The following is a 27,995-nucleotide window of genomic DNA, read 5'->3' on the forward strand; positions in this document are numbered from 1 at the left end:
CAAGGCCATGGAATGGATTATCATGGACCTCATTAACAGGGACATTGGAACATCCAAACACTCGACCCCACACAGTTTAGCTTTGTCAAGGGGAGGACATGTCTGTTAAATCTGGTCAACTTCTTTGAGACAGTCACTAAAGACATGGATGAGGGAAAGATGGTGCACACTGCCTACCTTGACCTGACCAAACCCTTCAACAGTATTCCCCACTTGGGCATAGTAGATAAACTCTCTCAACTAGGCATCAATCCATACGTTACCAGATGGGTAGCAAACTGACTCACTGAGAGAACCCACTTAATCAAAACAGGGGAAGCCACCTCAAGCAGTCAACCCATAATGAGCAGCGTACCCCTAGGATTGGTCTTGGGGCCTCTGTTATTCAGGATATACTTCTTTGAGGTGCAGGCCAAAACCAATGGACTATGGCTGACAAAGTTTGCAGATGACTGCAAGCTGGGTGTAGTCATCAATTCCCCAAATGAGTTGGACGTCCTCCAAGAGGGTCTCACCCAAATAAATGACTGGTGCCAGAAACATGGCCTCAAGCTGAATTCCAAAAAATGTATCATTATCCCCTTTGGGGAGAGTGACATCCCCACATATTATCACATTAATAACAATGTCCTAAGTACACAATCAGTAGTGAGAAATTTGGGCACCCAGGTTGATAGCAATCTGACTTTTGACCACCATGCTGCTTCCATTGCACGGAAAGCTTTCTATATGGCCCGTCTCATAAGTAAGGGTATCTCATCCAGGGACATAGAGGTCATAACATCTCTGTATTCTTCCCTTATAAGGCGATTATTGAGGACAATACCCCCTTCAGCATGTACCTCACAAAGTACATGCAGCAGCTGGAAAGACCACAGAGGTCCCTCACTAGGAGAATCCAGGGCCTCAAACATCTACCCTACACAGATAGGCTAAAAGCCCTATCCCTCTACTCAGTTTCATACAGAGTCCTCAGGGGTGACCTCTGTTTGGCATATAAAGCAATCTCAGATCCCGCCTTGATGGGACTGCTGCATATCTGCAAATCAAGCTCCACTGAAGCAACCCATACGTGCGACCTCAACCTGGTCTGTGATATCAATAGGACTTGTTGGCAGGACAGATTTGTGTCCCAGAGACTCCCTCATCTGTGGAATAGAATCCCCCTCCACATCAAGCAGAGTACCTCATTATCCCTTTTTAAGTGCAACCTGGATTACTGGATGGGAAACATAAAATAGACCCCTGGAAGTCCACCTGTGTCCCTGCTGGACAGGGGCTTTGGGTGCTGACTTGCCTAAACATGGGATAAACTCTTGGCTAGGCTTATAAGGGCCTCAGGGCCTATAGCCTAGTAACCTTCTATGATCCTATGATCCTATGAATTCATTTTTTGTATTATAAATCTCTGTTCTGCTTTGCAGAAATATCATAAGTCCATTCTATATGCAGAGCAATGACCTACAGAACAGGAAAGTTATGAACTGCAGCCTGGAGATTTTGCCCACATTAAGGTACACTGTCAAAGACACACACTTAGCCCCAGGTGGAAGAGCCCCTACTTGGTTTTGCTAATAACTACTGCTGCCGTCCTTTTTGAATGCCACCCAACCTGGATCCACGTGTTGCATGCCAAGAAAACCATCCCTTGAGATGAGAGTATCTAAAACTCCATTGATATCACTCATGTGTATGAGTATGTATATGTATGAGCAGAACCAGATGAAAAAACAGGGACATCATTATATCCAGTAATGACAGCCAATGATGATTTTCCATCCAGATCAAATCCAGAACTGACTGTGAATCATTTACCTTCCAGATTAAATCTGGAAGTGAATATGGCTGAGTTATCCTTTGTACCAGACCAGGGAGTTAAATTATTTGACACTGTTAATTCATCCTGGCCTGATATAAACTTTGCTGACTCTTTTTCAACATCAAAGTGTTTTTTTCTTGCTTCTGAATTCAGCATCAATTATTCATTATGCCTTTTTTTTCAATTGCATAAACAATGCACCATCCAAACAAAATTCATTTGCGAAGTCATGTGCAGTCAATGTTTTTGGGCAGAGATTATTTGGTGCTCGATTTTGCATGGACTATGACTGAACAACTCAACATTCATGTCTGCAATTTCTTCAAAACTCTCTGCAGCCCCAACATGCTTGTTTTCCTTATGGATCTATTAGTGGGACTTCTACTGTAATTTTCATCATTATCTTATTTCACTTTATTTTTTTGCCATCCATAATTGTGAGCACATCATCATCTGCAATGATTGGAACTGTTAAGTAATTAACCATTTCTTAATAGATATACACAAGTTGCTAAGAAAAGAGACAGGGGTTTCGATAAAATTGAATCAAGAACACCTGAGTGACATCCTAGATTTAATACTTTGTCTTTTTACTTCTTCCTTGTACACCAATGCACAGACTCTCAATATTAGTGACTGTTGGGTTTGTGCGCATACACCTGCAGCACATGATGGGGGTATTCCCCTGCTCTATATACCAGTGACTGATGCAGAGCTGCATACTGCATTTTCTGCTATTCTTCTCACTAAAAATTGAAAGGCTAAGTATGTTTCTACTCCGTTAACAATAATACTGACTCAGCTATCAATGACTGCTGAATTACGTTTGCTATTGTAAAGATGAACACTTTTTGTTGAAAACAGTGTCTGCAATTTCACATGGAGAACTTATGATGGGGTTGGAGAGCAGGGTATGGCTGCATCTCATGGGTATTATTATATTTGCAGAGCTCAAGCTTATCCCCGGTTACCTACAGACTGGTGTGTTTGTTGTTAAATAGGACATGCAGCAGTCTGATCTGAAAGAAAAGTTTATAATGCTCATCTCAGGAGACATTCCAAACCCAGCTGGAAAAATAGATGCCTCCTGGGTTTACCATAGTACTGTTCAAAAGACTGATTTTAAAGGACTCACTCACATGGATCTTGGTGATGTGGTCATTCCTGAAGCAGGAAATATACCTGCTTATACGGCAGTCAGTTTTATTTGGGAGCTGAGAAAGTTGTCTAAGCTTGTAGGAATTTTAAGTAACTCCACCTTTGAGTCCATCATCTTAATTACTCAAGAGATACTGTCTTGCACATTGTGGTGCCACAGAACTGAATGGCATTTGATTTCACCCTCACTTCTAAAGGGGGGCATTTATTAAAATGGAGAGCTGCTCATTTATTCCTGATAACACTGGTGCAGTTTGTATTCACCTTGAAATAATTCAAAAAACTGATGAAGTTTCACAGGCTAAAGTAGCTGATAGTTCCCAGTGGACATGGTTAAGTAATCTTTTCTCTGGGTGGGGAGGAGGTATTCTGAAGATCTTTCTGCTCACAGCCATTATAATTGTATTATTAAGCTTTATTGTATTCTCTTTAAAAGCTTGTATTTCAAAGCTATTAGAATCCAGAAGGAGTAAGGATTCTTGACCACATCAGATAAAAATCATAGCAAATTAGAGGATGAAAATAAAGTATTGTAAGCCTTTAGTAAATTGAATAGTAATGTCTGTAGGTTTAGGTATACGCAAAAAGGAATGCGAAAACAAACATGGAAATAGAAAATGTGCAAATGAAACTTATTTACAGTATTTATATTTTGTTTTTATTCCATCAAGATATAGGCATATTTTTATTGCTAATAAGGCTATAATTTAGAAAAAAAAACAGCATAAAAATTGTGTCAGGGATAGAAGGAAAATGTACGTGAGGAGTGTCTGATAGCAAGTGAAAAAGCTTCCACTCATCTGGAAACCTGTAGTCATTGTCTAGTCATAAAAGAAATATATGATTTGAGTGATGCTTTACAGCATCAGATGGGGGATGTGAAGTGTGAGGTGTACAGAGAAGCAAACATAGTAGAGTGTGGTTTTCATTTTAATATGCTGCCATTACAAGATGGACTCCTGACTGTTTTTCAGTATGATGATTTGCTTTCTGCCAAATATGAAAAATGCTAGCATGGAAAAGTGTAGAATGTTCTTTTCTTTGTAAAAAGTTATTTTATGGAATTCAGAAATCACGCCTAATATAGAAAGTCATAAACGTAGCATCAGTAGTGCTTAGTCAGCAGAATTAATGCTGTAGTGTTTAGTTTTTATTGGTCAGTTGTTGTTCTAAGTTTAATACAATAATGTTGCTTTTAATCAGAAAAGCTATAAAGAGTGTATGATTCTGCTGTTCAAGGAGACAGGACAATGATTTCCTAGTCTCCCACAGCATTGCAGTAAAGGAGTTTGTTATTCTCTGCCGAACTGTGTCATGTGAAAGTTATGGTACCCTAACAGATGAACGTTCAGCCTTTGCATTGGAATCGGGCACCCAGAGAGATTACCATACTTTGGAGTGCTCTTTTTATTTTTAGACTTCCAGGAAGAGGACACCCAGGCTTAAACATACATCAACTCTTTCGACTCCTTCTATGAAGGTAGTTAGAGAAGCCGTTCAATCCCTGCAACTGGGGTCTTCTTCATAGTCAAAAATAAAATGTTCCCCTCCTTTTCAGATCCTGATTCAAACTTTGATGTGGAGGAAATTGGCTTGAATTATGCATCACAGGTTTCTACTAGAAAACTTTGAATTCTGAGTCAGAAAAAAAGTGTCCTGATTCCCTAGTGGAAGAATTATCCTTTCCTGACAAAATACTGGCAGAATGAAGAAATTATTTAATTGGAAACAGAAGGAAATTGCTGAGACCCAGCAGAGCTGTTATGAATTATTACAGGTTGATTCTCCACAACCAATGGTTATTCCACCAGTTTTAGCATCTCTAGAAGATACCTTTAATGTAGCCAGCATTTCTTCAGATAACCAACCCCTGGCGTTGCAAGAAATTTGACAAATTATTCAAGGTTGTCAGTCTCACAATTTCCTGTTCATGAATCATAAAGTAGATCCTGCTGTTGTTTTCCTCTCAAAACCAAATTCCTTTAAACACCTCATAGCTTCTAACCCCCATTCCTTCAAAGAAGGATGGCAGAGCCTTGATTAATTTGGAAGGTGAAGACTTCTTTCACCTTAGTCTTTCAAACAGTTGACAGTTAAATACATATGCCAAAGTTTCTCCTAGCTTCCTTTGACAATATGAGAATTTTAAATGCTGACCTTCCTTCTTAGAAACTAAGGCATCTTTAATTTCTTTCCTCAGTATCACAGGTTACAAAGAATTCTCTTAGATGATACGGCTCATGATGTTTTCAGAGTTGCTGCCACTGGGTCAGTTATGCAGGGATTTGCTTGACTACACACACAGAATTTACCAGAGGATATTGAGGCAGAAACATTGAATGCATCTCTAGATGAAGAAGTTCTCTTTGGAACTTCCTGTGCTGAAATACTCAAGAATTTTGATACTAGAGGGAAGTTATTACAAGGGAACTCACAGATTTGTAATACTTCTTCCCCCATACAACACAAATTACTTTTCTCGTCCATTACAAGGGGAATCACAGATTTTTAAATGTTTTATCCCCAAATACTACAGAAATTACCCTTCTAGTCCTGTGTCCTTTTATAAAACGTCCTTTATGAAATCACAACAAAAGTCAGGGAAACAAACTTTCAAAGAGCAGGGCAGTTCCATAAAGAAAGAATGATCTTCCCAAGCCCAAGAGACATCCATAAAAGCAGCTTGTCTATGCCCCCTTTCAATCATCTCCCCTTCTTCATCCTGGCAATCCATTAAGTCTTTTTCAGAACCTTTCTCATCACCTCCCTCTCAGATTATGTCAGAGTCTGGGACCTAAGAATACAATAGAAAGGTTACAGCTGACACTGCGACTCTTGTCCCCCATTTCATGTGATTTTTCTCCATCCCATCAATTAAACCTCCTTGCTACCTCCAATTCTGGATCAAATTCTTTCTCAGGGAGTAATAAAACCTGCCCCTAGAACAAACAGAAAACGGATTTTATTCAACGATTTTTATGGTGTACAAGAAGGAGGGAACCTCAAGACCTGTATTGTACCTCTCCTTTCCAAACATACTTAATCAAGATTCCAAAATTCCCAACATTTTCTCTCTATATAAATATTCTCTGATACCATTCACTCCTTCTTTGAGCTTTGTAGTCTCTGTAGTGTAGGACTTAAAATATACCACTCATCACATTTCATTTCACAAAACTTTCAGATGCTTTTTGAGATTTTCTGTGTCTTTTCCACATTTTCAGGTATCTGCTTTTTGCTTTGGGTTGTCATTAGCTTCAAGAGTGTTTACAAAGTGTTGGTTCCTGTAAAGGCTTATAGCAGGTTACAGGGCATATACATGAGGCAGTTGTCCTGTTTTTACAGACTCTTATCTAGGGTGTCAAGAATTATTCTGTCATAAACTTCTTCAAACCCTGGGTTTTCAGTTAAACCTAGAAAAATCATCTCTAATTCCATCTTTTTGCTGACCCGTAGAAACATTTTTAAGATGGTCTGCCTTCCTCTGGACAAAGTAGACTTTTACAAGGATCAAATACTAATGCTATCCTACCAGGATCACACAACAGCCTGGTATTACCTCAGGATATTAGGGTTTGTTGCCTCTACAGTCCTTATGATTCTTCTAGCCATGCTACATATGAGAAAAGTCAGTGGTTACCAAAATCAGTCCAGACCCAACACCAGCACCCCCTCTCCCTAAGATTTGTAAAAAAGGAAATTCAGTGGTGGGTGAACCATTTATCCTGCAATCCAGGTCCCCCACAGCCCCTACTCTGTAACCACAGGTGCATCAGATTTTGCATGGGCAGTTGTTTCCAGAGAAGTGAAAGTTCAAGGTCTTTGGAACGAGCAAGATAAAATGAAGTGTGTAAACATTAAAGAAATGATGGCAGTTTTAAAGTGTCTCAACACACTGAACCAGCTTTGGATTCCAGGACCTCTATTACTCAACAGACACAATACCACAGTAATACGGTACATAAACAAACAAGGGGGATCCAAATCTTACCCTCTTTGAGATTAATAATGCTAGTCAAAGAATTTGCTCTGCAGTTTAATCGATCCATACAGGCTGCTTACATTCTATCAGAGCAAACCTTTGCAGCAGACAAGCTGAGCAGGAGTAAGACAGACCCCAATGAATGCAAGTTACATGTGGAGGCTTCCAGGAGATTATCCACCTGTGGACAAGTAGACCCATTTTCCTCCATTCACAACAGACAGTAAAAGAAGTTATTTTCTAGGACTCCTTACAAAAAGTCATGGCAGAGAAATTCCTTATCCTTCCCACAGACAGGAATGCTTCTATATGCCTTTCCAACCTTTCTTCTATTAACCAGAGTCCCTTTAAAGATCCAGAAGGACTCCCTAAAAATCTTATTCACAACTTCCTTTTGGCCCAGGTAACAGGGGTTCTCTCTTCTTTTGAAAATGGCTAAGGGAAATTATCACAAGCTTCCTCACAGGATGAACTTACCAATGCAGGACAGGTTTTATTCACCCCAGCCTTCATGTCATTCACAGACTAAATGGTAGAAATTTAATACCTTTAAGGCCTCCTTTTTCTACTGAGGATATGCAGCAGGTATTAACGGAGGCCAAGAAATCTGTTGCTAGAATATCATATATGGCTTAGTGGAAGATATTTTCTAGTTGGTGCCAAAGAAAGAACCCAGATCCTTTTAAGGCTCATACACTACTGGTTCTGATATATTTCGGTGAGTTATTAAGCTCTGACCTTTCTTACTTTTGTATTTTGTTTGGTGGGACTCTTAATCACCGAATTACCTCACCTATGTATTTCATTTTCTTACTAGGCTGTCATTGTCTTACTAGGCTGGCCTCAAACAAATGCCCTACACTGACTGTTTCAAAAAACTCCAGCTTTACTCTATAGCATATCACCTACTCCGAGGTGGTCTCTGCCTAACATATAAAGCTATGTCAAACCCATAGCTGTTGCACATGCTACACCTAAAGAAATCCCAATCCCTCTGAGCTACATGCTCTAGGGACCTAAACCTTGTCACCACAATAAGCAGGACATGCTGGAAGGATAGATTCCTCTCCCAGAGACTTCCCATAATATGGAACAGGCTACCCATCTATGTCAAGCAAAGTTCTCCATTAGCACTCTTCAAGAAAAATCTTGATGAGTGGATGGGAAATAGGAAATACACCCCGGGGATCACTTCTGTGTCTCTGCTCGACAGTGGCACAGGAAAATAACTTTCTTGGGTGGTGTAAGCCAGGGAACCTTGTTGACTAGGCTTACGTAGGCCCTTGGGCCGATAGCCTAGTACCTACCTATGAACCTATGAACCTATTCTGGGTCTGCTCCTTCCATGTGATGATCTATTGTTATGGTCTGCTTTCATCCCTTCATCCCTTCACTGGTATGTACTGCCATTGGACTGTTCCTGAGGCTCTTCCTTGGATTGTGTCCAGCTCTCTGCTTCCCCTGTACTTGTTTCTAGAACTGCATTCCCAGTGCACTTGTTTTGGTTGTACCCATTTCCCATGGGTGATCTTCCTCAGTCGTTTCACTGGAGACAATGAACTACTACCAGTATAGGTTTCAGGTTAGCTCCCTGTCACTGAAGGGATCTTTGCTAAAGTTCCATTTCAGTTTATCTTCTTGTCCTACTAACGTTGCACTTTGCTTTCTGACACTCCTCTTCTGCACATAAGAGGTTTCTCTCAGCTACTTTAACTGTTCTGTTTACCTCCCATGAAAATAACAAGCCTCACAGGGAAATTAAGTCTTGACTAAATGCCTTTTCTTTGTAGCTCACCCACCTGTGTACCAAACACCGTCCTTCTCGACAGCAATTTCAGTGAGTGATCAGATGCAATTTTAGTATGACTTCTGCCTGGGTCCAGTATTTATTCCTTACCATCTTTATTTCTATAATGTGATGTTTCCACAGAACATGGTGTGAGGATCCAGTTGCATTTCTGAATCTCCCCAGACCTGCCGATGCTGTCCACTATAAAATCAAGATGGTTCAGGAACTTGAGATTGAAGGATGAATTTTATGGAACAAAGATTGATATTAATTGCCTCCATCCTGTCGAGTGAATCCTAGGCTTCTGATATTTTCCTTCTGTATATGTTTTATAGGCATCCATTTCTTCTCTCCTTCTCAGCGTCTCCTGCTCCTTAAGAGACACTATACTCATTCTGATCCTTTGTGCTTGTGTTTCCTCCTGGGCTGGATCTAGTATTTAGTGTCCACTCTTGTGTTTCCTCCTGGATTGGATCTAGTATTTAGTGTCCACTCTGACCTGGCCATGCATTCTGCAGACATTTTTGATGTCAGCTGGATATTTTCTCTGTCTAATTGCTTCATTTTGTTTGCTCTTTACTCTTATTCTTCTCTACAGTTATTTTGTCTTTCAACGAGCCTGTTGTTTTTTCAGATATTTTCCAAATTTTCAACAGGGTCATTTTGGATCACAGAACTTTGCAGCCATTTTGGTCAGTAATTTCTGGGAAGTGCAGGACATTGTAGCTATTTTGAAAAATGAATTGGTAAGATGGCTGTGAAATTATTTTCTCTCTCTTGCCTAGAGACTGGAGACTGTATAGCTGTACAGCTAAGAATGAAATGCACTCAGTAGCTGCACAGATAATTCACTCTTCTGATCTCCATTTTAAGTGCTTCTGTATGCAGTGGGTTTGACCTTCAGCAGTGAGATCATGCCACTGAATCCAACAGTAAGAGCATGTTTTTATTTCTTGATATAAGATTCCATGTAAATTGAAATTGCTTTTTAAATGCTAGCATTATGACTACTTCAAGTGATTTAGACAGTAATAGAAGAAATCAAGGTTAGTATGTGGTCCAAGATGGTTTCCTTGCTGTGGTGTTAAGAACTATAATAGCTTTCTTCAAGTGTCTGGAAATCAACCAGAATGAATTAAACAATGAAGATATCGAGTAGTTTGATAAATTAGGTATTATATACAAACAGAAAGGCAATGTGTAATTCATTTTCACATATGCACCCTAACAGGATGTTTTGATGGTGTTTAGGGATAGATTATTTAATGTTAAGATGAAGCAGGTGTTATGGGTGCCTGTATTTGGAAGTAATAAAAATCACTTCTGAAGGCATTAGCCAAGATTGTAGAATAAACACTGTGGTAGTCATAGATTTAGGTTGATTTCATTCTATAAGGTGATATGATTAGAAAAACTAACAGTTTTGTTAACTGGCAGCTTCTCCTTCTTTGCTTTCGTTTGCATGTGTAATGCATAGTGTCATAGTTGGACCAATGTGTGAGACAGCATGGAGTTTTCTGAGAAATCCATGGTCTCTGTCCATGTCAACGTTTTAATTGTGGTTTGTAACATGAAGCAGTCCTGTTATGAAACTGCATTGCTTCATGGAGAAAAACAAATTCCTAGTTTGGCAGCATAATGTTAAAAAAAATGTTAGTATTACAACGTTGTTCTGAAATAGCATGTGATCAGTCAGAAACTGCAGTCTGACTATTTGGTATCTAAAGTTTAGTACTATTTTGTTTTTATAGGTTCATATGTGTATACTAGGCTAATGACCACTAGGAACCTATAAGCCTAGCCATGCAACCCAAGTATGAGCCACATATCTGATTTATAGAGGAGTGATTTACTGACTACTTCTGTCCATCAGAGACATAGCAGCCAGACCATGGGTGAATTTCATTTGGTCCAAGTTTCACTTAAAAAGGAATAGGGAGGAATTATTTTTCACATAGATGGGGAGCCTGTTCCAGAGAATAGGAATTCTCTGAGGAACGTATCTGTCTGTCCAACATGTCCTATTCATGTCACAAGCAAAACTTATGTCTTTTAATCTAGTACTTCTAATGCTGCTTGTTTTGTGACTGTACAAAAGGTCCATCAGAACAGGATCCAGGGATGCCTTGTACACCAGGCAAAAATCACCTCACAGAACTTTGTATGAGACGCAGTAAATAGACAGGGCTTTAGCCTGGTTATAGTTTTTAATGGGTATTGCAGTTGCAATGTAATGGTCAGCAAGGCAAGGCATTACATCAAGTGACAATAATTTGCATATTTGGTTTGTCAAGTCCCATTCAAGCACAGAATAGCTGTTGAACAGAGGATTGGAGCTTGTGGTGTCCATAAAACATTGAGTTAAGTCACTGTTACAAGATAGCACTCCATTAAATTAAGAATGGGGGTAAACCAGTGGAAATCAGTATGTCCAAGAATGATTACATTTTCACCAATTATATGAAAGGTCAATTGTACTGAAATGAATGAAGAAGGAATTGGAAAGGGCTGTAGTCTTTAACTTGAAGTGCTGCCAAATTACAGTTCCCACTGTTTTTTTTTTCTGGATCTGTCCTATTTAGACTAGGAAATATTGTTACAAGTGAACTGTTTAGTGGGTCTGATACAAACATTGTTAAATAGCTTCTTATTTTGTCACTGTGCTGCTTGTTTTTGAAAATGTTGATATCATCAGAATACTAGACTACACAACTGCATACCCTTTTAGCCATTATTCTGTAATTATTTTATTCATCCATCCATCCATCCATCCTTCCATCTATCAATCCATCCATCCATCCATCCATCCATCCATCCATCCATCCATCCATCCACCCATCCATCCTTTCATCCATCCATCCATCCATCCATCCATCCATCCATCCATCCTTCCATCCATACATCCATCTGCTTATCCTGAGGAGGGTTACACTGGTAACAAGTTAAGCAGTGCAAACCAGACTTCCTCATCCACAGCAACAGTCCTTTCTTTCAGTGAAACAGCATGGTGATTCAATGTAAGCTGATAAATACAATCACTCCAGTGCATTTTTGGTCTATCTGAGATCTACCCACATTGTACTACCTGGTTTGGAAGATACCCAGAAGACATATTCACTTGTTGTCCAAACCACCTCAGCTGGCTTTTCTCAGTCCAAAAAAGCAATAGCTCTATTCCAAGATCCTCCAAGACTGCTCAAATGTGCAACATTAGATCAGTGTTGCAGCAGCCTAAGCTATTTTTGTTATATTCTGCCATGGATATGACCAACTAGCCAGCGTTTCAAGAGTGCCTTTCACATGCTATAATTGCTACAAGCTTGAAAAGATCTTCATATAAAAGAAAGTTAGAAGACCAAAAGCATCCAGGCTTTTTTGCCACCAAAGTGTCCTTGTCTACTTCAAGGAACTGATGGTCAGCTAGCAATCCTTTGTATTTAGGCAAATAAGTTTCCTGCTCGAGAAAACCTTTCACATAATTATTTTTCTAAGGATAACTTTTTTTGTGAAATTTTTATTTTTTGGCTAAGATAGTGTTGTCTACATATTTAAGTATATTATATGTGTTATGCACATGGATTTGTGCTTTTAGAGACTGTCACATATTTATGTAGATCTAGATTATATGTGTTATGGACATGAATTTGTGCTTTTTGGTACTGTCAGTGTGTTTCTTACCTCAAAATTACCTTTTTTGCTGTTCTAAGATTTACCAACTCTTTCAGCCTCCACTACCTGTCTTCAGAGCTTCTTTCTTGGCTGACTCTATGGAGCAGTTATCAGTCTCCTTTGTTCTTCCTTCCCTTGACTCAAGAAAAAGAAAGTTGTCAGGGTGTCTTTGGGTGTCAAGTGAGTCCATTTGTAGTTCCACTGTTGATGGGTGACTCTGCTGTGGCTAGATTTGGTTCCTCAGACACCTCATTCTTTTCCCCCAGTCTCTTTGCTGTAGCACTTATCACCACTAGGGACCAGGGCATAGAAATGTCATCTGAGGCTGTAGGGCTGCCCTACAAGAGCAAGGGAGAACAGTGCTTGTCAGTCTCAGAGGAAAGGGCAGGAGAATGCCTACAGCAGAGGTGTTGAATCTTTTTAGTTCAGGGGCCATTTGCTGTACCCGGAGAGGCTCAGGGGGCCACATTATCATATTTAAGATGTATCTGCTTTTTATACACTCCACAACTAGTGGTGCACCTCAGTCATGGAACAAAACCAAACACCATTGGTTTCAGATTCACTTTTGTATTCTTGTCAGACAGGAAACAGGCTTACAACTTGATACATTTATAAATAGTATCCTTGCTACAGCAGCACAAATGTAATTGTGCATATATTAGTTTTAAAAATATTATAACTGTACATATCCCATTGAAATTTTTACCAGAAAGGGTACAACAAATGTCAAAAATCAGAATAAAAAGCAGTTGAGATATGCGAAATGCAGACTACAGTTAATGGGATGTCTGACACTGTTTGATTTTGCATAAGTAGTCTGTGTCTGTACCAACTGTTGAAGGGGCAATGAGAAGTGTATCTGCCAGATGTGCAGCTGTGATAACAGATGTTGATTTGATTTTCATATTCTTCATTCTGGACAAATGCTGCTCACAACAGTGCATGCTGCCAAAATGTCCAGCAAACATCAAAGATAATCTTAATAGAAGACTTTGCTATTTCATAGCATTTGCTATGATACTGAAATATATTTATGCAAAAACTAGCCAAGACTCCAATTTAATTAAAATCTGGAAGAGATCTTAAATTTTTTAATAACATTGGAACTGATGATGGCCTGAAGAAAAAATCATGAGTAAGAAAATATATTCAGCCTTTCTGGGAAAAGTGTCTGCCTTCCTACCCTCCAAAAAGGCAATTATCTTCTGTATATCACTCTGGTGTTAGACTGGGATGAAAAGTAAAAGAACAAATGCCCAGAGACATATATTATACTACTGAGTGTCTGGGAGAAAAAAACAAAGCACCTGGATAAAACTGACAAAGAGAAAAGGACTTCACATTCAAGAAATGAACAGCCAAAAAACTAAACAGGAGACCCAAGTGCTGTTATAGTGCAACACTCTGACAAAGATTAGTTGCTATGGCACACATCCTGCCCAGACCACCACAGGCAACTACTTACTGAGTGCAATGTTAATGCCTGACTGTTGCAGAAAGTGAGAAAAATATATGTAAACTACTTCTGCAATGCCAGAATAATAAATGCTTATTTTAAGCAAATAACAGAGTCAGTCACTTTTATCCATTGACAGCCCCTGCATCCGACTATTAAAGCCAGCTTTATTGATTGATATACCTCAGACAGAATGCAATAAAATAAAAATGCCAACAACTGGACAAATTTATTTTAATCACCCCCATACACAGATATGACCAATTTTCACATTGATCCTTTCAGTAGCTTAACCATGAATGGACAAGCAGTAAATGACACCATTTCCCCATTGATCACATCAGATGTTTATCCATGTATTCACAAGCACTTCACTGACACCAAAATGAAACATTTCCCCAATGACCCCTTCAGTAGTTTGTCTGTGTATACACAAGCACCAAAATGAAAAATTTTTCAGAATGACCCCTTCGGTAGTTTGTCCATGTCTGTACTTCACTGACAATAAATGAAATGTTTGCCCCTCTTTAATTTGGTGTCAGTGAAGTACTTGTGCAAACATGGATATACTACTAAAGGAGTTGCTGGGCAAAATGTTTCATTTTGGTGATTCTACATACAAGGACAAACTACTGAAGGGGTCATTGAGGAGAAATGTTTCATGTTAGTGTTTGTGCACACATGAATATATACTGAAGGGGTATGCTCAAGCACCAGAATGAAACATTTCCCTCTTTTAATTCAGAAAATGTATATTAATTCACATTTGATTATTCAGTCAATGTCTCATGTTAGTAGTACTAATTTTATTTCCGAAACTGTCACTCTCTCACACACACACACACACACACACACACACACACACACACACACACACACACACACACACACACACTTCAGTCAACTTTCACACACCCGACCCAAATACACTTCATACTCATACAAGCAAACATGCACACAATCCATTTTTTACAATGGAGTATATCAGTCGTGCAGACCTAACTCACTCACCAGCATTACACCCATACAAACACTCATACCTGTAATTGCTCCACTTTTTCACTTCACACAGGGATACACATCTCATAATCTTACACACCAGCATTATAGTCAAACAAGCACCCATGCATGTAATCAGTCTACTGTTTCTACATTTGTGCAGACATTAAAAAGCAAAACATGATCAACTGGTCTTGAACATTTTAAAGTGACAGGACCAGTTAACCACAAAGAAAATGCATGTTTCTTTTTTCCGACTGAGTCTTTAGCAGTCTGAATTGTGGCCCATGGACTGCCCATTGGACAACCTTTGTCTTCAGCATATCTGTAAAGGGAACTTGAGACCAAGAATAGTATGCCTACTTTGGGGCTGTCCTTTTTCAGTCAGTTCCCCAGGAAAAGGAAAGAAAACATACTTAGCTTCTCCTGTTACTGTTTCAGTGGACAGGGGAAGATTTGCTGGGTTTGGCTAGGGAATTCATTTCTTCTTTTACTTTCTTTCTCTTCCGGAAAGAAAAGGAAAATACCTTCCTCACTTTCTGACTCTGATTTTCAGTCAGAAGAGCAGGGATTAGAGGGAGAATGTTGTGCTTCAGGAATTTCCTCACAGCCTGAAGATTCTCATTCTGATGAAAAGGCTGCTTCAAATTTCCCACCACAATACCTTTCATTTATTGAAAACTGTACCAAAAATGAAATAGGTCTTTCAGTGGAATTAGAATTAAACTCCTATTGCTCGGTAAATCTGCTTTGTTCCAGATGGATATTTCTCAGTCATCAGCTGCTCCTCCTGTTTTATCTACTTTAGAGAATTTTTTTTCTCACAGCTCTTACCTAACCTGACAGTTAACCTCCTGCCCTAGGATACCTGACAGGTTATAAAGGGTGCCTCAGTTTCCTAACCACAAAGCAGACCATGCAGTGATTTCCCTGTCTCAAATGACTTCTTCTAGACATGTTAGTATAATCCCATTCCCTCTGACAAGGTTGGGGAAGCTTTTGACAAGTTTGGGAAGACAGTTTATTCTTCTGCCACTTTAACATTCAAAACTGTAAACTGCCAAGCTCACATGTAAAAAAAAAATACTTCTCATTTTAGACAATATGAAAAAAATAACTGTTAACCTTCCATCTTTTGAAGTGAAAAAATATTTGAACGTATCTGCTTCTTATGTAATTAAACATGCCTTAAACTGTTTTTATGACACTGGTGGTACTGCATCCTGGGTTGAGCCTTCAGGGTCAATCATGAAAAAAATTGCTTGGTTATGTTTTCAAAACCCTCCTGAAGATGTTAAAACTGAACTTTTAAATTCTTCCCTGAGCAAGGAATGTCTGTTAGGTATTTCTGCAACTGAAGTGCTTAAGAGTTTTGATAAGAAGATAACGTTGATTCAAAAGATGACCCAGATCTTCCAACCATAGTTTTTAATGCAAGTAAACCTTTCCTCCCCAGTCAACCCCCTTTCTCAAAAAAACAATTCAAGCAGCAATGTGCCATCAAACAGAATTTTAATAAATAATGGCAAGAAGGCTCAAAAAAGAAAGGGCATGCCTCTCAAAATCAGTGACAGTCCATAAAGTCAGACTGACTATTGGCCTCTACAAGCCCCCCCCCCCCCGCACACACACACACCCTTCCCACACTGCCACCATCTCACTCTCTCTCACTCTGCATCTTCCTTTGTGGTACCAGAGTGCTTCAGACAAAAGCATTCTCAAAGTCATTCGACAGGGGTACACTTGGCAACATACATCTCAACTGTACAGATTTTTGTTTCATATTTTTGGTCTGTTACTCAAAAAATTTGTTGTTTCCTGACAAATCACTGAAGATTGAGGTTGCTAAATAATAGCATACATATCAGTTTCAGGCTTCATATCCTACAAAAAAATGCATGCTAAAAAACCTGTTATTCTGGCAACCTTCTAAGGTTATAAGAGTAATATTTGAAATCTGTCCCTATTTTGGGGTCATTGTCCCCCTCCCATTATTTTAGGCTTTGCCCAGAAAGTAAGGAGTACAGCTTGGCAATGGGAGTATCTCCCTCCTTTACAGGGAATCACTTTTTGCTCAGTAAACCAGTCATCACTGTTCCCTCTGATTCTGGAAAAATGTTAAATTAAGGAGTCATAGAATCTGTGTCTGTTTGTCAGATAGGCCAAGGGTTTAATTCAAGGATTTTTCTTGTGCCAAAGAAAGAAAGAAAGGACCCGATGGCTTGTGTTAGACAGTTTTCTTTCTCAATCTTTTTGTTAAGGTCTCAAAAGTCAAAATGTTATTTCTTCAGATCATGTTGCCTCTGGTCCCTTTATGTTTCTTTTTTTTTAATTATTTATTTATTCTTTTAAACAAGAAACATCTTTATTAAAATAGCATGTATGACATAGGCAATGTTACATTTATATAAATAAAAATAAACCATAGAGACACAATCTCAGTTGCAAATATTATACTTTCCAAACCGTGCCGACACAACTGTAACTGCAAATATTATACATCCCTTTTAACATATCCAGTCATCGTTAGTTAACCATTACATAGCTCATTCAAATCCTGCCTTCTTTTAATCCTCATTCCTCCTCTGCATGTATTGATCCCACGTTTTCCATTTTTCCCTACATAATTTGCTCCTACCCTTTTCTAAAGATCCCAGTTCCGGTTGTTTTTATCTCTATGACTGTCTTTGCTACTTCTAGTAAACGTGGTTTAGACTTTGATTTCCATTTTCTAGTAATTGCTTTTTTGACAGCCATCATAATTAGACTCAGCAAGGTCTTACTATGTCTAGGCAATTCTGATTCTGTATCATAGCTCAAAAAAATTATTTCCCCAGTTACTCTAATTTGCCCACCCAGCATCTCTGACAGAGAATCTTTAAAGTCTGCCAACTCAATACACTACCAGAAAATATGTTCCCAGGTATCTCTTTCTTCCCCATCACAGTTCTAACATTTGCTGTCTACCTGGGGGAAAATTCTTTGCAGTCTGCTTAGGGTATAAAAAGACCTATGTAAACACTTCCAGGCAAAGATCCTAAATCATCTAGATTTTGTTGCATATTTGGGAGACATGCATATATCCCCCATTGTTTCTTTGTGAATTGCTTATCTAATCTCTCTTCCCAATCCTCCCTAACCTCCTCTGATAGATTCTTATAGCTATCATGCAATATTTTATATGCTGTACTAATTATTCCTTTCTTAATGGTGACTTCTGTTCTAGGTTTTACTAAAAAGTATACCAGTACTGGTCTTTTGTTTAGGAATCCCCCCCCCCCCATTTCTTTGTCTTTGCCTATGCTCTGACATCAGTCCTTGATATGGAAGGCAATCTATAGCCTGCAGTCCAATTAGTTTCCTTGATAAAGGTAGACTTAAAATATGCCTACCATAACATTTGCATTGGCAAGCATTTCAGGTGTTTCCTAATGATTTTCTGTACCTGTCTCAGATACTAAATAGTACAAAGCATAGTTGTCTTCTATACTTTGTACTATTTACTATTCCAGGGGTAGTAACATAGTGTCTGGCTCAAGTAATTGCATATGTCAGGCTTCAAGGAATTTACATTTTCCCTTATTTGTACAATTGTCTTATATTTGTAGGCTATTTTTTTCCAGTGGTCAGGAATCCTTATCAAGTGTTCAGAATCTTCTACTCAGCCTGGGTTTTCAACTAAACTTACAAGCAATAATCTTCTCTCACCCCTTCTTACAGAATTGTTTTCCTGGAATGTCTGTAAGATTCTTTCCTAGGAAGTGCTTTTCTTCTTCTAGACAAAGTAGAGATTTTCCGAACACTCTTCTTTAGATTTTTCAATCAAAACCAACCAGCTGCAAGGGAATTTCTCAAGATTCTGAGGTACATGGCTTCTATGATTCTCATGATCCCCCAGACCAGACTTCAACATAAGAAAATTCCAATGGTACCTCAGCTCAGTCTGGAGTGGACTCAGCACTTATACTCTTTATCTTTTCAGATCCCTATGTTAGGATCTGTAAGAAGGTAGGCTGTACGGTGGTCAAATGTTCATAATTCCCACTGCTGCAGTAACCATTAGGCCTTATGGGATATGTCTTGCCCCATTCAGAAAAAATGTAAACTCAGAAATTTTAAATTCAGGTTTAAATAAAGAGGGTTTAATTTTATTTGCTCCCCTCTGCTACTCAGGTCCTCAAACAAAATAATAACAGAGGGAAATTAATTCAGGAAGTTTCTAAGATTTTTCAGGTCTCCCTTACAAATCTCCCAGATCCTCATTTGCACCTAAGAAACAGAAAAACACCCCTTTTTTACTCAAGCCAAACAGGGAAACCCGAGGACCTCTTCAGTTGACTACAGATAGCACCACAGTGATATGGTACATCAAAAAGCAAGGAGGCACAAGGTCATACCCTCCCTGCAGGCTGACTATGATTTTTTGGGAGTTAGACCTTCAGCACTCTTTAAACCTCCAAGTATCTTACATTCTCTGAGAGCAAAACAGAGTTGGAGACCAGGATATGCTTTCACTAATGCAAATTGAATGAGGGTACCTTCCAGGAATTGATCCAGCTCTGGGGAACCCCTCAAGTGGATCTGTTTTCATCCTTTCAAAACATACAACTAAGCAGATTCTGCTCCAGGCTCCATGTAAACAGGTAGAATAAGAGATGTTTTTTCATCCCTTTGATGGAAAATGTTTTCTTTATGCATTTCCACCCATTCCACTGATATCTAAGGTAATTCTGAAGATCCAGAAGGAGTCTTCAAAAATACTTGCAGTGACTCCATTTTTGGTGCAGGCTACAATGATTCTCCCTTCTTAAGTAATTAACCAATGGCAATTACCACACGCTTCTTTACAAACTGGAACTTCTCACACAAGACAGGTGGAGTTTGATACATACCAGTTTCAAAAACAACTTCAACAAGTTGTCTGGATGATTCAATTCTATTTCCATTTACTCACCTCTTTTCAGAGGACATGCATCAGGTTCTAAAGGAGGCAAGAAAACCCGCTACTTGGAAATCTTATATTGGCAAGTGGAAGAGATTTTCTAGTTGGTGTCTAGCCAATAAATGGGACCTTATCGGGGGATTATATACCACTAGTGCCCAAATATTTATGCAAGTTATTAGCTTCTGTGTTTTTGTACTCCTCTCTCAAGGTACATCTTTTGACCTTTTCAGTATGTCTGCCCATGGATTCTTCGCTTACCTCAATGTTTTTAGTAAAACAGTTTCTGAAAGGAGTGTTACACCTAAGACCACCACATAAATAGGTTCCTGGGATCTTAACTTTGTGCTGGAAAAGTTAACTGCATCTCCATTTGAAACTGCATATCTGGCAGATTTAAGGTTCACTACATGGAAAACTTCTTCTCATTAGTCTGACATTTGCAAAAGAAATATCTGATCTGTGAGTTGTCATGTTGTGTGAACTTCACCTGTTCTTTCACTGGGATAGAATGTCGTTAAGAGCAAATCCCTCATTTATGCCCAAGGTTGTTTCAGAATTTACTTTGAATGAAGTTTTCAATCTCCCAGTTTCTATCCTGACCCTCAGAACCAGAGAGAAAAGATTCTACATACTCTGGATGCCCACAGGCAGCTCAGGTACTATCTTGACAGAATCAAGTCTTTTAGAAAAGCTGATCAGTTATTTATTTCTTGTGTTGGGATTAAGAACAGACAACTTGTGTCAAAATAGACTATTTCCAGATGGTCATCTCTAGCTATAACCTTTTGTTATACCCACCAGGCAGTATCAAGTTGCAGTCTATGAGGGCCTTGTCTTTTTCAATGGCTTCTTGGAAAGAGATGGACATTTGAAACATTCTAGAGGCAGCTACATGATCCTCTGTATATATATTTATAAGGCATTATAAACTGGATTATTTTTCTAGATCCAGGACTGACTTTGCTTTGACCATTTTCCAGGGGATTCTGGATCTATATGCTTCCTTCTCCCAGGCTGAATAGGCTTTAATAATCAACCCATGTAGCCTAAAGGCTACTGCAGCAGTGGAATAGTGAATGTAGTATTGCTGTGTAAGTTACACTTACCCATACCAGTTGAAAATTGAATTCCTCACTGCTGCAGTAGTCACTCCCATCCTCCATCTCCCTAGTATTGTTGGGAAATATTTTGGTGGCTATTTCTTGTTTGTTTAGTTCATGATGAGTATGCTACTTCTTAACTATTACACAACAAAGTCCTGAGGATTTTCCACTTTGACTGCTGAGTTACCCTTTTCAGGACTGACTAATCAGCAGTCAGCATGGAAGTGTGGGATGATGCCAGAGCTTTTGGAAGCTACTGGTTGTTCTATCTTGAACAAGACACCAGCATATACCCTAAAGGCTACTGCAGTAGTGAGGAATTCAAAAATGTAGTCCTATGGGTAAGTGCAACTTACACAACTGTACTTTTTCTCAGTATCCTGGTCTCCCAGACTCCCTTTGATCTCCATCTTCAGTATGTCACAACAGATGCTTCAGACCTGGCATGGGGAGCAGTTTCCAAACGTGTAAAAGTACACTGTCTGTGAAAGAAATGCGACAGACAAAAGCACATAAAAGTCAAAGAGATGATGTCAGTAGTAAATGCATTGAAAGCCTGATATTTTTGCTGGTCTTCAGGACCTTTACAAAGTTTTCACAGGTAATAACACCACAGTGATATGGTACATACACAAAGAGAGGGGTATCAGCTGTTATCCCATTTACAGACTTTCCCATGATAGCTTGAAAGGTGGCAACTCAACTCAGTTTGACTGTTCAGGCTTCTACATTTCATCAGAGCAAAACTTTATGGTGGACAAGCTAAGCAGGACAAGAACAGACCCTCAGGAATGGAAGCTTCACCCTGGAGTCTTCCAGTAATTGATCCAACTATGGGGGATACCTCAAGTAGATATGTTTGCCTCCTTTCAACACAAACAGTTAAAGAAATTACCTTGCAGACAAGCCTGGAAGACAGACACATTTCATGGACAGCAATGTTTCTGTGTGCTTTTTTATCCCTTCCACTGATATGAAGGGCTCTTGTAAAGATCCAGGAGACTCTCCAAAGATAGGAGTGCTAAATTCTTTTCAGACTAGCCCACAGTGATTTTCCCTTCTTTTGAAACTGGCCAAAATAAATTACCCCGGGCTTCCCCACAGACTGGATTTAATTACACAAGACAGGAAATGCTTGATACACCCCAACCTGAAAAGTATTTGACTAACTGTCTGGTTAATAGAATGTTGCTACCTGCCTGGCACCTTTTTTCTGAGGCTGTGCAGCAGATATGGAAAAATGCTAAAAGATTACTGCTGGGAATTCACATATGTGGAAGTGGAAACAATTTTTCTAGTTGGTGCAATTCCAAGAATCAGGACCCTTTTAAGACTTGGCTGTCTCTGGTTCTTGACCATTTGAGTGAATTGCTGTCCTCTGGCCTTTCTTACCACTCTATCAAAGTTCATTTATCAACTATTTTAGCTTATCTGCTCTTGTATCCCCTTTTCTATCTATCCTTAAGTGAAACCATTTTGGAAGGGGTTTTACATATCTGTCCACCTAGGAAACAAGTGGCTCCTGTTGGGATCTTAACTTTGTTCTTGAAAAGCTTAGTTTTTTTTTTACATTTCAGCCAGCTCATCCGGCTTGTTTGAGGTTCATCACATGTAAGAATGTTTTACTCATTGCTCTTACTTCTGCAAGAAGGGCATCTAAGTTACAAGCTCTTATGGCAAGTCAACTTTACCTCATTTTCCACAAGGAAAAGGTTTCTTTGAGAAATAATCATTATTTTATGCTTAAGATCTCAGAGTGTGCATTAAGACAGTCTATTAATCTCACTGCACTTTTCCCAGACCTGAGAAACAAGGAAGAAAATCATCTTCACCCTTTGGATGCCCACAAGCTGCTCAGATACTACCTGCACAAAACTAAAGCCTTCAGGAAAGGTAATTTGATGTTTGTCTCCTATGAAGCAAAGAGGAAATGACAACCAGTGTCAAAGCAGTCTATTTCAAATGGTTGTCTCATGATGTTTCATTTTGCTGTTCTCACCATAGCAAAAAACTCCCAGGCAGGGTTAGGGCCTATTCCACTTTGGCTTCTTTGGTGGCTTTCTGGAAAGTGTTGACTCTTGAAGTACTCTAAAAGCAAGACCCTTGTCCTTTGTACACACTTTTATAAAGCATTACTAGTTGGACTCCTTTTCAAGGTCCAGAACAAGCATTAGTAGGACCATTTGCCAGAGGCTCCTGGATTATTAATTTTTTCCTCCTCTGTTTTTTTTTTCTAATCTGTGGTAGTGTACTACAATAGAGTGCTACTGTCAAAAATTGTCAGTTGTGTAAGTAAACTTACCATAGCAACAGATGTTTTAATAAATCACTGCTGCAGTGGCCACCCCCATCCCCTCCAACCCCTCTTCTATAGCTGTTGTTCCTATCACCTAGGTGTGGTTGTATATACCCTTTTATATGCAGTAACTCTTCTTTTAAGTTTCCTAATATTTTTCCCATTCAGGGCTATTATCATCCTTTTTAGGCCAATAAAGCTCTGAAGCATTTGGTGCCTTTTGTATGGAGTTGTGCTCACATTCTTGGCAGTTAGAGTACTTTGACATTGCCCTTAAGCTTTGAAAGGTTGCCTGTTTAGTCATATCCTTGGTAAGATATAATCCAAGGAAGTTAAGCTACAGCAATATTGATCTATTAGAACATCTGCTGTGACAGTAAGTTTACCTGCACAGCTGTTCGTTCCTCAGCCTGTCACTGACTGAGCTCACCAATCCCATGAAAGAACCTAATTACTATTGCTTGTCTCCCCAGTCTCATCCTTTTAGTTACTATCCAAAGTTCATGACCATAAGTGAGGATAGGGGTTAGGGGCACACACTGAGCAGTAAACTAAGAACTTTATCCTAGGACTCCTCTTGTAAAATAATTATCTAAAGTTCAGCATTTTGCCTGAAATTTAGAACATGAAAAAAACTATTTGTCGTATTAAAAAATCATTAGAGCAAGACAATCTTGTGGTTTATATCATCTGCCTCTATACAGTATTTGTTTGAAAAGCCCAGGGTTTATAGTTTAAAACTACATGTAAGAATTACTCACCGCTTATTTCGTATTTATCATGGAAGCTACCCTTTTCATTTCTATGTTCTTAGCAAACATTGCATCTCTATTTACAGTAAAAATAAGCTTTAAAAAGGCTATATATATACTAGATCAATCAAAGGGAAAACTTTAAATACAAAGCAAAAGAGCTGGGATGGATATGCAGTTCTGTCATACAATAAGCCAAAGCTTTACTGATATAGCTGAAGACCTTCCGTGTCTGTACATCTTTTTACTAAAAAAGGTAGTTATGGTTTAACACCTTAATGTTTGTTTTCTGAAGTAACTCCATCTAAGTCATCCTATCTGATGGCATTTAGGTTGACACGGTTATTTTGCACATTGGCCACTTAATTCTAGCAACAGAAAAGTTATTTTGAATGACAACAAAGTTCTTTTGCTCAGCTGGTAATGTTTTAAAGGTGCTTGCTCAATCTTTTCTACAGGACTGGGAACAGTTTGTGATAGTGAAGACACCCAAAATGCATTAGTGGACATGGCGCATTGCATCCTTGGGTCTTTGCCTTTCTCTGTTCCTCTTTAGTCATGTGATCAGTGCACCACTTCCACCCTGCCACTCTAGATGGCTTCCCCACAATCAGTATTTCTATAAATTAAGTAACTCTCTCCAATCTCGGAGGCACCTAGCAGAAAGATATTCTGAGCATATTCTGTTTGCCTTTGAACTAGTTTACTGTAGACATTATTTGTGGAATTTCTTATATCTATAAACTATTCCTAGCAGTTTATGCATTGTCAGAACACATTTTTGTACATCAGTAAAGTTTCTTTATTCACAGCCAGCTAGTCTTGTGTTCATGTAGGATCACAGCTCTGAAACAGTTCTGAATGTCATCCACTTACAACACAAACTGTTTACCACATCATGGTATTTTAACATTCATGAATCTGTAACGGGATTCTTGAGAGTTTTCACTTCACATTCTGACAACCCGATTGCTTATTTTAGCTTAGCTTAAGCATGTTTGCTTGCTGGATTATTTGCCTATGTTTGCTAAATCACCAATCACTGTAGTAGTTTGTGTGGGTTTGAATAATAAACTCTATTTGTGCAAACAGATTCATTTATTTATCTATTTCTTTTGTTTACCAGGAGACTCCAACTGAGCAAAAGTCCTATTTTCAGTGGATGACCAGGGAGAAATGCTTCATTTTACAGAATGAGTAGAAGGCAGTTACACAAGATTTACTTAATAAATGTACATACTTACGTAGACTAGTAATGATACGACAGTTAATTAAAAATAATAAATGTACATACATAAAATAGCAAATGTACAGACATAGAATAGTAAACGAACATACAAAGGATTGTAATCATATGATAGTTAAATGAGAAATATAGTAAAATATCAGGTAATATCAAGCTTATAAGAATCTAATTACTTTCGAATGAAATCAGCTGAAAACATATAATGAGTAGGAGAAAATTAAGTAATTATTGGATAAAAATGGTTACAAATTATGAAGGAGTATTAAGGAGGTCACTGTAAGATGGAGATAGGGATAGTAGTGGAGAGGGGTACATGATGGTCAGAGAGAGATTGTGAAGAAGTAACTGTATTATGGCCAGTTACATAAAAGAGTGGTGACAGTAAGGGTTTGGACATTATCCAGGAACATCACATGTACAGAACTGCCAACTGAATAAGTAAGACTTTAGTTGGGTTTTAAATTATTTTAGAGAGATCCTTTCTATAATTCACATTACAGATCATGTACTTATACAAAGGAATGCAATAATTACTTTGTCAGTTGTACCAATGTTCTTAGCGCTGTTCCTTTTTTGGGGGTGGAGGGTAGGATGCTATCTTCCCATTTTATTCTGATAGCCATCCCCAGTGCCTCATGTTGAGTGGTGGGTCTACTTGCCTTCTTCTACCCCTGCTAAATTCCATTAAATTCTATCCGAGGCCAACATGGATCCTAAGGTTATCCTGGTGGGGTGCCGTTCTGCACCTGATGGAGGCTTCACTTTAAATCCTACCCCAATTTTCTCCTCCCTCCTTTAATTATGTGGCTTGTGTCTTGGGAGTGGGTGCGTGATAGGAGTGTGCAGCATCTCGGCCCACACCCATGGATGCTCATCCTTACACCCGCCCTATCCCATCTTAGGCCCACCTCCCCTGTACAAACCTCAGCCTTCACCAAAGTCGTTAAGGAGAAGGCCTACACAACCACCTCCCACCCTAGGATTGGCACACCCCTATCCCTCCCTGCTGCTCTGTCAGATGTCTGAGCCACTAATCAAATCTGGGTCACCTGGGCCTTAGTCAGAGTTGTATCCCTCTACACCACTGGAGTAGTTACAACACTGTTCCTTTAAATGTTTAATTATCATTCCCTGTAAATAGTGCCATCTTACCTACCATTTCTAAACTTTAGTGACAAATGCATTAAAAGGGACTAACAAGAAGGCAGTAACGGGACTTGATAGAATACCTGGTACATTAATTGCTGGTATCTTAGATGATTTCATTTATATTCTCCTTCTAATATTCAGTGGTGTATCTTATGATGGGACAGTACCAGAAGCATGGGAAAATCATCCATAACTCCAATACTTAAAAAGGGCGATAAACATGGCTTCTGTTATTGAACTGATTCAAACTAGATGCCAAAATACTGGAAGGTAGTTACTTACTTTAATAGAACACTCATTTGGTCGGTAATATCTTATACAAGAATAACGGCCATCAGTGATTCACAGTGAGATATGCATAAGCGGCTGCTGGCATCATTGCATTACTGTCAAACTTATCTGACAACTTAAAAAAATTGCCAAATGAGATCACTGCAGGGCATAATTAACTAGGAATGACAACGATTTTGCAACTGATAGTATAGAATATGCAGAATTCTGGAAACTACTGTAATAGGAAAGAACTGATTCATATGCAGTCAGTCTGGAAAAAAAATAGCCACAAAATATTGCTGTTTATATTACTATTACTGTAGTGCCAATAATTTATACTGTCTTTATTTATTTATTTATTTATTTATCCTTTGTTGAGTGGGTTAGTCTCAACAGGCTAATGGACACTTTACAGAGAGTAACCCGAGGTGGAATGTTAATGTTTCAGACAGTCTTCATTCACTGCATATCCATTTCCTAGACATATGTGCTCTAATTACATTATCCATTAATGGCAGTTAAAAACACCTGATACTGTGCAGTCTAATTTTACATATTTTTTTCATATACACATTTTGTACTGAGATCTGCCAAGATTTAGTGTAGCGTCCTCAAATAATGGAAAAAATACATCAAGAAATATTCAGCCAAGCACAGTGAAAAGCTTGTTTTGCCAGATATTAATTTTGGGTACTTCTTGCTGAAATTAATTCCAAATAAAATTAAGGACATAACTATGGATGGCTGCCTGGCTCTGTCATGTGACCTTACTATTAGCTATTATACCAGAAGACCTCTTGCTGGTCTGAAAGAAGAAAAGATGTTACAACATTGTTTTTCTTACTATTTATTATGGAAACCTAATTACACAGTAAAGGTCTATATTAAACACAGTATAATATTATCAAAATATTACTGATTTTTGTAGTAACTAATTCCTTATCTTGTGAAAGAAGGCATTTTTCTGCCAATGCTGATATGGTATAATATTCGACTCTGTTCTAACTTTAACCTTAGTTTTTAGAACGTATATGGCAAAATATTTCTTTTATCTGTATTGCTACCATGCCTTTGTACTGTATATATTTTTATACTGTTGCCACTTTCCTCCTTCGATGCCACTCAAGCTAACTTGAATATATAGTTGAACAGTTTTTTTCAGTACAATTGCACCTTTTTTTCAGTCTATGCCCAGCAGATATTATGTATATAGACCCTGCTAATTTTTGGATGCATGCATCCTAGTTTAAAATGCTTGTTATTATCTTTGACAGTTATAAGAATCATAGAAATTGCTCCCTGGGGACTTTGCGCCTAAGAATCAGACTGACACTCTACCACACAATTGTAATTATG

This window comes from Protopterus annectens, chromosome 1.part0 (assembly GCF_019279795.1).
Source record: "Protopterus annectens isolate FY-2018-M chromosome 1.part0, PAN1.0, whole genome shotgun sequence".
NCBI classification, from domain to species: Eukaryota; Metazoa; Chordata; order Ceratodontiformes; family Protopteridae; genus Protopterus; species Protopterus annectens.